This window comes from Rhinolophus ferrumequinum, chromosome 2 (assembly GCF_004115265.2).
Source record: "Rhinolophus ferrumequinum isolate MPI-CBG mRhiFer1 chromosome 2, mRhiFer1_v1.p, whole genome shotgun sequence".
Lineage (NCBI taxonomy): Eukaryota > Metazoa > Chordata > Mammalia > Chiroptera > Rhinolophidae > Rhinolophus > Rhinolophus ferrumequinum.
Genome location: NC_046285.1, coordinates 102,917,850 through 102,930,506, shown reverse-complemented (window position 1 = coordinate 102,930,506; position 12,657 = coordinate 102,917,850). Strand labels below are relative to the sequence as shown.

The following is a 12,657-nucleotide window of genomic DNA, read 5'->3' as shown; positions in this document are numbered from 1 at the left end:
TCTCCTAGTGTCACAAAACCTTAACGAAGTAGCCCCGCCAACCAGCAGCCCAAAACTGACCCCCCGAGCTTCGGCTCTTTCCTGCTTTCCAGGCTTTCCTCTGGGAATAAATTACTTAGTGACAAGAGGGTAAAGGTGAGACCCAGAAGGCCAAACCCGAAGGTTCCCCCAGCACAGAGCGCCCTGAGTTTCCAGTTTCGTATCGGAGGGGCGGGGGTTGGCTGGGTTGTTTCCGCGCCAGCTCAGGTTTGGCGAGGGGTCGGTTGGAGTGCCCTCCTTCCCAGCCTGGTGCACTCCGCGCACCAATAACGGTGAAGATGGGCGGCGGGTGGGTGTCTCCGGGTCTCGGGTGCCAACCCTCCCCGCCCCCGCCTCTCTGGAACGCGCTGCTTGGCCGCTTCTCTCCAGCATGCGGCGCTGCGCTCGCTTTTATCCCCGGAGCCGCGTCGCTTCTTGCGCTGACAGCCGGGCTCAGCCAGTCGGCTGGAATAGAGTAGCGTTCACTGAAGCTGCAGCTTTCATGACGTCTCCCTGCGTGGTCCATCACTTTTCTCCCAGCCGGGGATTTTTTTTCCACCACTCTTGCCTTTTCCCCCTTTCCCTGTCCCTGCCCAAACCCACACCCCTCCGCCCCTCCTTTGGCCCCCGCGCCCACCCCTCCTCTCCGCTCTCGGCCACAGGGAGCCAGTTTGAAGACGGCCGCACCTGGCCGGAGAGGTCGCGCGGGCGGAGGGGTGGGATCCGCGGGAAGCGAGCCCCGGAGCTGGATGCACCTCGAGGAGAATGGAGTCTCCTGACAGACTCCCGGGGCTGCTGTGAAATTTGACCATCTGATTCCAGGGTTGTTTTTTTTTGTTTGTTTTTCTTTTCTTTTATTTCTTCTCCTCGCCATCCATCGGGTAGCGAATGATTAAATCTTGCTCCGTTTCAAGAAAGCAGATCATGATTGAGTGAAATCACCCGGTCCGCAGCAGGTAAGCGGTGTGCTGAGTTGCTCGAAGGCGAGAAGCTGGCATCAATCTGGGCAAGACGTTCCCAGCCCTCGGGTCTCCACCACCCCCTCCCCAAGTCGCCGCTGCCGCTGCATGCTTATCCACTCGAATGAGAAGCCAGATGCCCAAGTCAGGGGAAAGGGAGAAGCCGGTTACATAACAGAAGGGAAATCTGTTTCATACGGTTTTCATTAGCAACTGAAAACTCGCAAGGGAGGTGGGGAGAGGAGGGGTCTGCATGTCCTGGGCTCGCAGAAACCGTCAGTTATTGCAGACATCATTTCAACGTCCTTTGGCAAAGATGAAATGAATGCACTGATTGATTGACAGGGGCGGCTTGCGGTGTAGTCGTTTACAGTTGGGAAAAGCCCATTGTCTTTGTGGAAAGCTGTATCCTTGTTCTTTGCATAGAGGGGAGAGAGAGAGAGAGAGAGAGAGAGAGAGAGAGAGAGAGAGAGAGAGAGAGAGAGAGAGAAGTGAGAGAGAGAGAAGTGAGAGAGAGAAGTGAGGTGTGGGGGGAGGAACAGACAGGCAGTGGGAAACAATAACTCGGAACTGTTGTCTGTCAATATAACCAGAGGTGTGATATGATGACTACGAGCAGTGAAGGGGAAGCTTTCCCTGGAAGTAAACTGAATTATTTTGTAATTGGCAGTGGGGAAAAGCCTTCAGGTAAAATGAGATGTTTTTGGCATTTAGGGGGATGGATGAATCCATTGACTTGCTTCTTCCTGGTATATTTTCATTTGCATCCAGACATTAAGCTTGGATTCGTTTTAACAGAAATCACATTAGTATTCCCAAAATCCAATAAAATCTTGGGTCAATCCACAGGTATATCTTTAGTACCAGGCTTAATATGGAGAGGCTCTTAGGGAGGAAATGGATCTTAATAGAAACAGTCACAGAAATGGGGTGAGGTTAGTGGAGAAACAAAATACCAGCATTTTCCAAAGAATCCCGCCTCCACTCCTAAAAAAGGAAGGGAGGGGGGCGAAACCTCGTGTTTGGGAATTAGAGATTCATTACATGTTTAGAGTGTCTCCTGCCTGCTTTCATGCAAAGTCGGCTAGTCCGAGGGAGCCCCCACAGAACAGGACGTAATGCCACCTTCCAGCTAGCACCGTTCCCTGCCTACCTATCTGCTGCTGAGAAACCGAGGACGAGGATGCCCAGGAGCTGCTGAGAAAGAGAAAGGGGCTTGCTGCAGTCAGGGCTGAGCTAAGGAAGCTTCGCCCATTTTGCCCAGTGAGCCAGCGTCTCCATGGCGACTCAGGTGGGAGGGAAGAAGGCAGCTCCAGTTACAAACACACAAAAAAAGTTGGACAAAACTTTCCCAGCTCCAGGCAAATAAATAAGCTAGCCGCGTGCCCTGTGGAAGGTCCCAGGGCATCGGCTCTGCCCAACTTCCTGTCAGCGACTCGCGAGGGGGCGCCTAGAACCGGCAGCTGCCCCGCAAACCTCCCGAAGTTGCCCGGGGCCCCGCTGACACGGTTAGGGCCGCGGGTTCCCGATTCAGCACCAAGGCCAGAGCACGAGCGCTGGCGTTCCCCCTTCCTCCTGCTCCGCTGCCCCAGGAAGCAGTTAACTCCTTTGATCGCGGGAAGTCACTCACTTTCTGTAAAGGACCGATTCCCTTGCCCGTGCAAAATCTGGATATCTCATCCTCCACGGAATCGCATGGGAAAGAGAAGCTTGCACGTCATCCATTCCACACATGGTGGGGCATCAGAGTAGCTATTCAGAATCAAGAACACCTAAGCAGCAAAAGATCTCAGATGAACTGAGAACGGAGAAAGATCTGTTGTTCTTCGGGGGGCAAAGGGACACACACACACACACACACACACACACACACACACACACACACACCACGGATCCGTCTCTAAGGAGAATTGTCTAGTTTCAGCCTTTGGCTTCAAAAGCGTCCATCCATTCCTCACCCTCTCTCTCTTCTCTAACTTTTTATCTGGGGTAAATGGCAGAAACACACTGTGGGAGCACCCTGGTCGGTGAGACACCAGCCAGCCAAGTCCTGTCTGGGGTCCTGAGACCCACCAGGGAGGGTGGAGTAGTTTACTCCTGGTCTGGACCAGACAGACTCCTAAGCAGAGCTGGTGAGTTTCAGGAAAGGGAAGAAGGTGTGTTAGTGAGATGAGACCCACTGACTGTATCTTCAAGCCAGCATTTGAGCAGAGTGGCTAAATTTACAAGGTTGCAGCCATAGGAAACTGAGAGGCGAAGTCATTTTCTTAATAGAAGCAAAGAAGAAATTGTGCAACAGGGGTCAGTGTATTATCAGTCGAGTTCCATTTCAACATTCATACAGGGAACCCAGGTAAGTCCCTCCCGTGTTCTACCTTTACCTTGGGCAAGGCTGGTCTCTGCCCTGCTCTCCTCATCGTGGGTAGCAGCAGGTCCTCACAACCCCCACCATATGGACTGATACTGATGAGGAAAAGTAGTAGAGGAAGGTGACAGTCACATTTTGAGTAGAAAGCTTTTTAAAGTGGCATTCGGGCATTGCAAAGCACAGTTTGAATTGCAGACCCCACTCAGGTTTGGCAACTGGTTGGAAATGCTCATAAAGCCTCTGAAATATCTCTGGCTGCTTTTCTCTGTTGAGGATGCACGTGGGTGGTCTTGAGTTGGTTCTGGTTTGTTATTTATGAAGGTAAACAAGATGTATCCTGTTTTTTCTTGCTGGGTACGTTGGTGCTTTCCAAAGATGATGTGTATGGAGCACTCAGGATTTGATTACAGCAGTGTGTTTATACCTTCTAGTCTTTTTTTTTTTTTTTTCATGATCACTAGTGAAGGCAGAATCAGTCTGTTTCAAACCTGGGGAAAGGGTGAGATATGATACTGTTTCTTCCCTTTCAGTTCCTGATGGATATTGACCAGTTTACCTATGGTCCAATTTATAAAAGAGAACTGATGCAGTGTTAGAACTGAAACAAAGCAGCTGTACCCTGGCTTTGCTCCAGCTGATATCATCTGCAGAAGAGAAGTCGAGATTAGTTATGAAGATAAAGCCATACAAGAATATGGATTATTAGGAAAACAAAGTAATATATTTGTGAGTTCTAAAGTTCCGTTTCTCCCATGAATTAAAAAAACAAAGGTGAGAATGTAAATAATCGAGGTATAGGAATTTGCTCAATCAATAACCTTTAGTTCTGGTAGATTCCATGCTTGTGTCCTCAGTGATGATTTGCCAAACTATGACTTCCTTTCTTCCTCGGTGGTTAATTGCTGAGCAAAGTGTCAACACTTCCTTATGACAGCCAATAGCATACTCCAAAGTAATTGGTTTACCCATTTTGAATAAGATTTGTTAAGGGGAGCCACTTAAAATGTATCCCTATACACTTGGAGCCATTTTTGTATTTTTTAATGTAATACCTCATCCTGGTATTTCCTAACATTAGGGGAAAAAAAATTCACTTGTATGACCCAGGTCTTTATTTACTACATAGAACTTACACAGGTTGTTTCCTTTGAGTACACAAAAAGGCTTTAATTCACACTCATAGTCTTCCCTAACTTCTCACAAACTATCTCTACTTTACAGGACAAAAAGACAATAAGACATGAGAAACTTCAGAATAGCTGTTTAAGAAACAATAGAAAAAAGTCATCATAGAGTAAAAATAAGTAAATAGAGCCTTATGGAAGTGTAACCCCATTCACTGATTTTCACAGGTAGGAAGTGTTCCTTTCCTCAAGGGTTGAATGTTGATCGTGTGAATCTCCATGAAAACAAGATAAACCCTCTTAATTAAAATGAGCAGGTAGGCAAGACAAAGCTCTTCTCTTTTTCACTAACTCTTCATTAATCAAATGATGTAAGCCCTATGTAGATTAATAAAGGAAATGGACCACAGAGTCAGAATAAGGGAAAGGAAGGAAGCTAGGGAAAATGACAGTTATTTATTTTTACCAGATTTAAAGTGATGATACTTTCCAAACCAAGGTTTTGTGTGTGTGTGTGTGTTTTTAATTCATTGTATCAGAACTTTAGAGTTGGTGGAATTGAGATGTTTGAACAAATTTGAATTTATAGCTTATTGAGATAGCATTTATTATTTCTTTTCTTTCTTTTTTTTAAAGATTTATATTAAAAAATATACATAGCTAACATACATTATATCAGTTTCAGGTGTACACCATAGTTACTTAACATTTATATACCTAAAGGAGTGATCACCATAACCAGGAAACATCTGACAACTTCCTACGCTATCACAATGTTATTGATTATATTCCCCATGCTGTAAATTACATCCCTGTGATTTACTCGTTTTATACCTGGAAATATAACCCTCTTATTGCCCTTCACCTTTTCCCCTCCTTTTTAAATTTTTCAATTACAGCTGACATCCAATATTATTTTATGTTAATTTCAAGTATACAGCATAGTGGTTAGACATTTATATAATTTAAGAAGTGATCCCCCTGACTAGTCTAGTACCCACCTGGCACTATACATAGCTATTACCATATTATTGACTATATTCTCTATGCTTTACTTTACATCCCCATGACTATTTTATAACTACTATTTTTACTTCTTAATACCTTCACCTTTTTCACCCTGTCCCCTCACTCCCTTCTATCACACCGATAAATGAAGTACCCATCTGACACCATACATAGTTATTACAATATTATTGACTCTATTCCTTATGCTGTACCCTACATCCCCTTGACTACCTTGTAACAACCACTTAGTACTTCTTAATCCCTTTCCCTTTTCCAACCCCCCTCCCATGTGGCAACCATCAAAATGTTTTTTATGAGTTTGCTTCTGTTTTGTTTGTTTATTTTGTTCTTTAGATGACACATATAAGTGAAATCACATCGCATCTGTCTTTCTCTGTCTGACATACTCTACTCAGCACAACACCCTTCAGGTCCATCCATGCCACTGCAGATGGCAAGAACCCATTCCCTTCCATGGCTGAGCAATATTCCGTTGTATATATATACGATCTCCTCTTTATCCATTCTTCCATCAATGGACACCCAGGCTACATCTTGGTTATTGTAAATCTTTTTCCATCTCTCGACTTTCAGTCTGTGTTGTCTTTCAATCTGAAGTGAGTCTCTTGTAGGCAGCATATGTAAGGCTTTTATTTTCTTATCCATTCATCCACTCTGTGTTTTTTATTGGAGCATTTAATCCATTTACATTGAAAGTAATTGTTGATAAATATGTAGTTATTGCCACTTTATTATTCATATTTTTTATCTTATTTTTTTGTTAAAGGAGTCCCTCTAACATTCCTTGTAACAATGGTTTGATGGTGATGAATTCCTTTAAATTTTTTCTTGCCTGGGAAGCTCTTTATCTGTCTTTCAATTTTATTTTTTTTATTTTTATTTTTTATTAGTTTCAGGTGTACAAAACAATGTAATAGACATTTATACCCCTCACAAAGTGATAACGCCCCCTCCGACAATCTAGTACCCCTCTGATGACACATAGTTACATACAGCCGTCACATTTCCACTGTCTCTATTCCTTATGCTGTACTCCACTTCTTGTGAATGGATATATATATATATATATATATATATATATATATATATATATATATATATATATTTGACATTCATTATTATTGTCCTTCAATTTTAAATAATAACCTCGCTGGGTAGAGCACTCTTGTTTGTAAGTCCGTGCTTTTCATCACTTTGTATATTTCATGTCAATTCCTTCTGGCCTGCAAAGTTTCTGTAGAGAAATCAGCTGACAATCTTATGGAAGCTTCCTTGTAAGTAACTAGTTGACTTTCTCTTGCTGTTTTCAGGATTCTCTCTTTGTCTTTAACCTTTGCCATTTTAATTACAATGTGTCTTGGTGTGGGCCTGTTTGGGTTCATCTTGTCTAGGAATCTCTGCACTTCCTGGACTTGTATGTCTATTTCCTTTGCCAGGTTAGGGAAGTTTTCAGTCATTATTTCTTCAAATAGGTTTTCAATTCCTTGATCTCTCTCTTCTCCTTCTGGTATGCCTATGATGTGAATGTTGGTATGCTTGATGTTGTCCCAGAGATCTCTTAAACTATCCTCATTTTTTTGGATTCTTTTTTCTTTTTGCTGTTCTGATTGGGTGTTTTTTGCTACCTTGTCTTCCAAATCACTAATTTGATCCTCTGCTTCATCTAGTCTGCTGGTAATTCCTGCTAGTTCATTCTTCATTTCAGCTATTATATTCTTCACTTCTGACTGGTTCTTTTTATGGTTTCTATGTCCTTTGTTATGCTTGGTATCTCTTTGTTGAAGTTCCCACTGAGTTCTTTGAGCTTACTTATAACTATTGTTTTGAACTCTGTATCTGATAGGTTGCTTGCCTCCATTTCGTTTAATTATTTATCTGGAGTTTTCTCCTATTCTTTCATTTTTGACATATTTCTTTGTTTCCTCATTTAGATTTCCTCTCTGTGTTTGTTTCTATGTATTAGGTTGAGCTGCAATGTCCCTTAGTCTTGTCAGGTAGCCTTATGTAGTAGGTGTCCTGTGGGGCCCAGTGTTACAGTCTCCATGGTCACATGCACTGGACCAGGAGTGTCCTTTGCGTGGGTTGTGTGTGCCCTCCTGATATAGTTGAGCCTTGATTGCTATTGGCATGTCAGTGGGTGATATTGACCCTCAGGCTGATTGGCTGTGGAATTTGGCCATGTCTATAGCTTATGAGCTGATATGTGCAGGGCTTACCCCACTGAGTGAGATCCATCCTAGTGGGCTCTGGTGCCTGTTCAGACTACCGTTCATGTGTGCCACTTGTGGGGCCAATTGAGTGTTGTTCTGCTGTGGTCTGAAGTCAACTTCCAAGTATGTTCGTTCTGGGGCCTCTTGGGAGGGGCTCCGGTGCAGGCGCAGGTCAGCCATTACCTGTGACTGATAGGGAGGCTACCTGGTAGGAGCTACAAAACAATCTTAAGTTGTTCACTGCCAGTGCTGGACCTAGAGGCACATGGGAGAGGCCATGCTGTGAACTGAGGATGGCTGCCACCAGTACCAGGACTGGGTAGCTCCACAAAAAGCCAGGACACCCAAGGCCTACTCCCTTAAGGTTCAGCCACTGATAAAGCTGCGTGGAGTATGCAAGTTGGGTGAGGTAGGGTTTCAGGGAGTCACTAGAGAGGGAAGAATGGTGTTCACCAGCTTGATGTAGGTTCTGGTTTGGTGCCAGTGCTGAGCCTGGAGCTATTCAGCAAGTCTCAGCACACTAAGGCCAGTTGCCACCTGCCTGGGGCCTAAGGACTTTGTCAGTTTTCCAAGAAAGTGTGCAATGCTGTCAGGGCTGGCTGCTTGAGGAGAAAGTGCCTCCAGCATTGCAGCAGTTGGGTGGGGTGGGGTCCCAGTGAGTTAGCAGGGTGGAGCAACTGAGTTCAACAGACCAATCAGACTCAGATTTGGCTGTTAAAGGAGAGCTCAACACAGGAAAGATGGCACGGGCCTGCCAGCTGTATGGGAGAAAGACCCCACACAGGGAAAATGGTGACTGTCCTCAGCCTTCACCTCAAAACCACACACCTCAGTCTTATCCCCACATGTCTCTGACACCCCCACCCCCACCCCCCCCAAATACCTGTCCCTCCACCAGAACCCAGGGTGAGTGCCTGCAAGCAAGTAAGCCTGTGTGCATCCCTTTTAGAGGACACTTGGATTTCTCCCAAGCCTTCTTTCCCACCTGGATGGTCGGATCCCCACTGTTTTTTCACAGCCAGGAGTTGTGAGGGCTTCTCTTCCCAGCACCAGTACTCCAGGCTGGGGAGCCTGGTGTGGTCTCTTGTTTTTCTGGGGGAAGCCTTCATGGTTGAGATATCCCATCTTCCCATTTTCACCTGCCACAGGGAAGTTTGGGGCAGCCTGTTTTTAGTCTGCACCCCATGTCTTGACATGACTTCTACTTTATATCCTTAGTTATGAAACTTCTGTTCAGCTAGTCTTCAGAAGGTTCTCCAGGTTGATTGTTCTATAATTTATTTGTAATTTTGATGTGTTCACGGGATAAGGCAAACTCAGTGTTTATCTATTCTATCACATTGGATCTCTCCTCTTTCCTTTATTTTCAATAATTGTTATTTAAGTGCCAAAAGAGAATTGATTCATCTGGATTTTTATAAAATTATTAAATTTGGTAATATGAACAAAAGGGGAATTGGTAGTTAAGTTGAAAAATCATCAAGATACTTTCATTGAATTAAGGTTTTCTTTTTAGTTGTAGTTAAAGTGTTTAGGAAGATAGAAAAATTAAATGAAGTCATTTGGGATAAAAATACATTTTATTGTGTATTTTAAATAATTAGTTCTAGAAATAATTAAGATCCTGTAGAAAGAAAGATCATCATAATTGCAGTCAGTGTTTTAATGGTATTCTGACTCTCCTCTGATAAAAATACTATAATATACACCTACTTGATATCATTTTACTAGCACTAATTAATAACACAAAGTAATCTTCCTCAAATGAAGAACATTGTCATTTTAAAAAGAATATTCAGTATTTCCTAAACTGTCACTTTGGTCTAATCTTACTTGTTAATCAATTCTAGATATTCGTTTATTTATTTAATACTGAATTGAATAGTTACTTAAACAGACTCTCAAAGGATGACTCTGCTCAGCGCATAATTTTCAAATGGCCATTCAAATCTCTGTTTTGTCCAGATGCATTAAGACCATCAAGCACTTTCCTACTTACAATGTATGAAGTTAACCTTAAATTTTAATCAAATGGCTATTGAATTCATGTCCTTATAGATGAATACATGTCAGATTAATCCGAATAACCCCTTCAGTCTCACGTTTCACATTTCCTGTCTATGGCTCTGCTTAGGACCGGGGAGCACACAGTACTGGTGGTTCTTTCAGTGATTAGTCCCAGAGATGTGGTTGCTGGAATGAAAACTTTACAAAAGGAACCAGCAAGTGAATCTATGGATAAAATGATCCATGTCCTTCCCAACAATTGTTTTGTGGGACTAAATCTGAACATATTATCTGCAATGCGAGAGACAAATCTATAAATTAAGTTTGAGTCCTGGTGCTGTAGCAGTTTCCTCTTTAAGCTTACAGGCATCCACTTTTATCCTACCCAGAATGAGAACTGATATTTTTTTAACGATGTGTTATTTCTTCCTCATATCATCTAATAGAAATGTATGAGAGTGGAACGTTCTTGAGAAGTGCTGCTTGGTGATTAAGAGCACAGGCTGTGGTGTCTAAGTAGTAATAGCATTTGCACTGAGCTCTAGGTGTATCTGTCAGCCTTTACTGGGTTTGGTGTGCTAACAGCCATCCCGATATCTCAGTGGCTTACAAAATAAAGGGTTCTTTCTTCTTCACGCTGCATGCCTTTACTGCACAGCTGTGGCTTTACCCCCACCCTTGAGTCTTCTTCATTCTGGGATCCAGGCTGCAGGACCAGTCTGGTCAGGGTCATTCCATGCCAGTGTCAGAGAGAAGGAAGAATGCCAAATTAGAACTCGCTCTTCCAAGTCCTGCTCAGAAATGGCACAGGTTATCCTCACACATTTCGTTGATCAAAAGCAAGTCATGTCACACCAAGACCAATGGTCAATGAAATGGAGATGTATATGTCTCTCACAGTGAGGTACTGCAAGTCATATAGCAACAGGCAGAGACATATAATCTTCAAGAGAGGGAAGTGAATAATTGGGGACCGTTATATAATCCACTACACTAACTGTGTGTCATTTATCAACCTTAAGCTCTGGGCTGGCTTATCTCTAAAATAAAAAATAGTAGTACTTACGTGTACCCCAGAGATGTTACAAGGATTAATGTGAGAATGTAAGGTTCTTAGCACAATGTCCAGCACAAAGTAGGCACTTTATAAATAGTAGATGCTATTATTCATTTGTTACAATGAATTAAGTTCCATCCTCAGTGAAGTTATGCAGACTGTGTTAATTAGGTAGCTGCTGTAACTGAAAATCCCTAAATCTCAGCATTTTAGCAAAATAGAAGATTATTTCTCATTCCTATAAATCCAATTGGCTGATTCCATACAGAGACCCAGGGTGATGGACACTTTATCATCTCTAACACTTGGTTTTCATGATCTCCTGAGTGTTGATATCCAATTGGCAGATACAGGCAGAGAGGGAGTAGGTGATTATCCAAGAGATTTTTCTTTTGATGATCCAGGCCCAAAAGTAATTATATCACTTCTATCCATATTCTGTGGTCATACCTAACTGTAAGAATAGCTGGAAAATGTTGTTTAGCTCTGTGCCCAGGAGGAAGGGAATGGATAAGGTGAATACACTTGAGTCTTTGGCATATACATCCAATGTTAAACATGCCTGTTTGACTTCCCAATGTAAATGTCCAGCATCAAAGAAATACAGCTAGTGTGGGCCACAAATACAGTTAGAGTGGGGGCAGAGCAGGTCATGTGTCCCAGCGGTGAAAAGGTCCCTGATGGAAACTGTATATTGTTGAGACCTGGAATCATTCTTCAGTGGTGCCTTTTTAAAAAATAAATTCATTGGGATCTTCTTTTGACTTTTGGAGTGGGTGTGTTTGACTCTTACAAAAGAGATGCAAATCCATATTGTTTAACTGCTGGTGGCTGAACCATTAGACACAAAGAAGAGCCAACTTCATAACCCATGTTCAAGAGCAAGTTGCTAATCTTGACAGTTACACCCACATCGTGTCTAAGCGTGCTGAAGAATTAGATGCTGTCCCCCAATATCTAGTACTTGCTGTTGACTAGCAGTCTGCATGTTGTTTTGAATTGCGTAACTACCTATAGGTTAGACACATGCTCTAAGTTTAGGTTGAATTAATCTAACAGTAGTCTGTGTTCTCCTAAAAATAGACCACGTAATCTGCAAGTAGTCTTTGAGAACTCCTGCCTGCCTCAAGAAAAGCAGGTACCCTTGGAAACTAAAATCTATACCTTTTCACTAGAACGGAGAAAGACCAGCCTTAATGACAAACTTGTAATCTAGAAAAGAGAAATATCAGGGGGAAATAGAAGCGAAGCTCCGAGACAAAGAGTCGGGAGAAACATGGTGGTGACCCATAATGTTATAGCTCTCTGATGTCATTCCTACCCAACCGGGGCCCCAAAGTCACGGTCCACTGATGCAGAGCCCAAGGTTCCCAACCGGAAGTGGTGAACACCTACCACACCTGCCACTAATATGATGCCTTGGTCCTTCTCTGGGGCAGTTATCCTGGATTTGCGTACTCTTGAACATTTTGAATATCTTGCCATTCCAAAGTGAATAATGTTCTATAGTGTGTCCCCAGACCAGCAGCCACAGCATGACCAGGGAAAATGGTTACACGTGCAAATTGTCAAGCCCGCCTCACACCCAGTGAATCAGAAACTCTGCGAGTGTGCCAACCATCTGCATATCACCACCAGGGATTTTGATGTACATCAAAGTTCAAGAACCACTAGCTTAGGTTTTCCTCAGATCTGCTCTGAGGAGGAACTCTGAGGGAGCTGCCCAACTCACCAGCTTCTCATAGTGAAGCCCTCCAAGCGTGTGCATTTGAGAGCCACACAAAGCCACAGCTGGAGATGGAATGCCTGTCTTTAACTTCCACTGTAGAAGCAGATCTCACCTGGACTCAATGCCTAGGGGAAAGGACAGAAACCAAAAGGCTTT

General features: G+C 43.3%; 1 protein-coding gene across 3 annotated transcripts in view; it reads left to right on the top strand.

The window, feature by feature from the left end:
* The first annotated feature begins 505 nt into the window (after positions 1–505).
* The window catches only part of KCNJ6 (potassium inwardly rectifying channel subfamily J member 6), a 235,201-nt gene continuing 223,049 nt past the window's right edge, over positions 506–12,657 (top strand). For all 3 annotated transcript variants that reach the window (XM_033129268.1, XM_033129275.1, XM_033129264.1), the window contains exon 1: positions 506–974. The gene's annotated coding sequence lies outside the window, so the exon portion shown is untranslated. The remainder of the gene's footprint in view (positions 975–12,657) is intronic.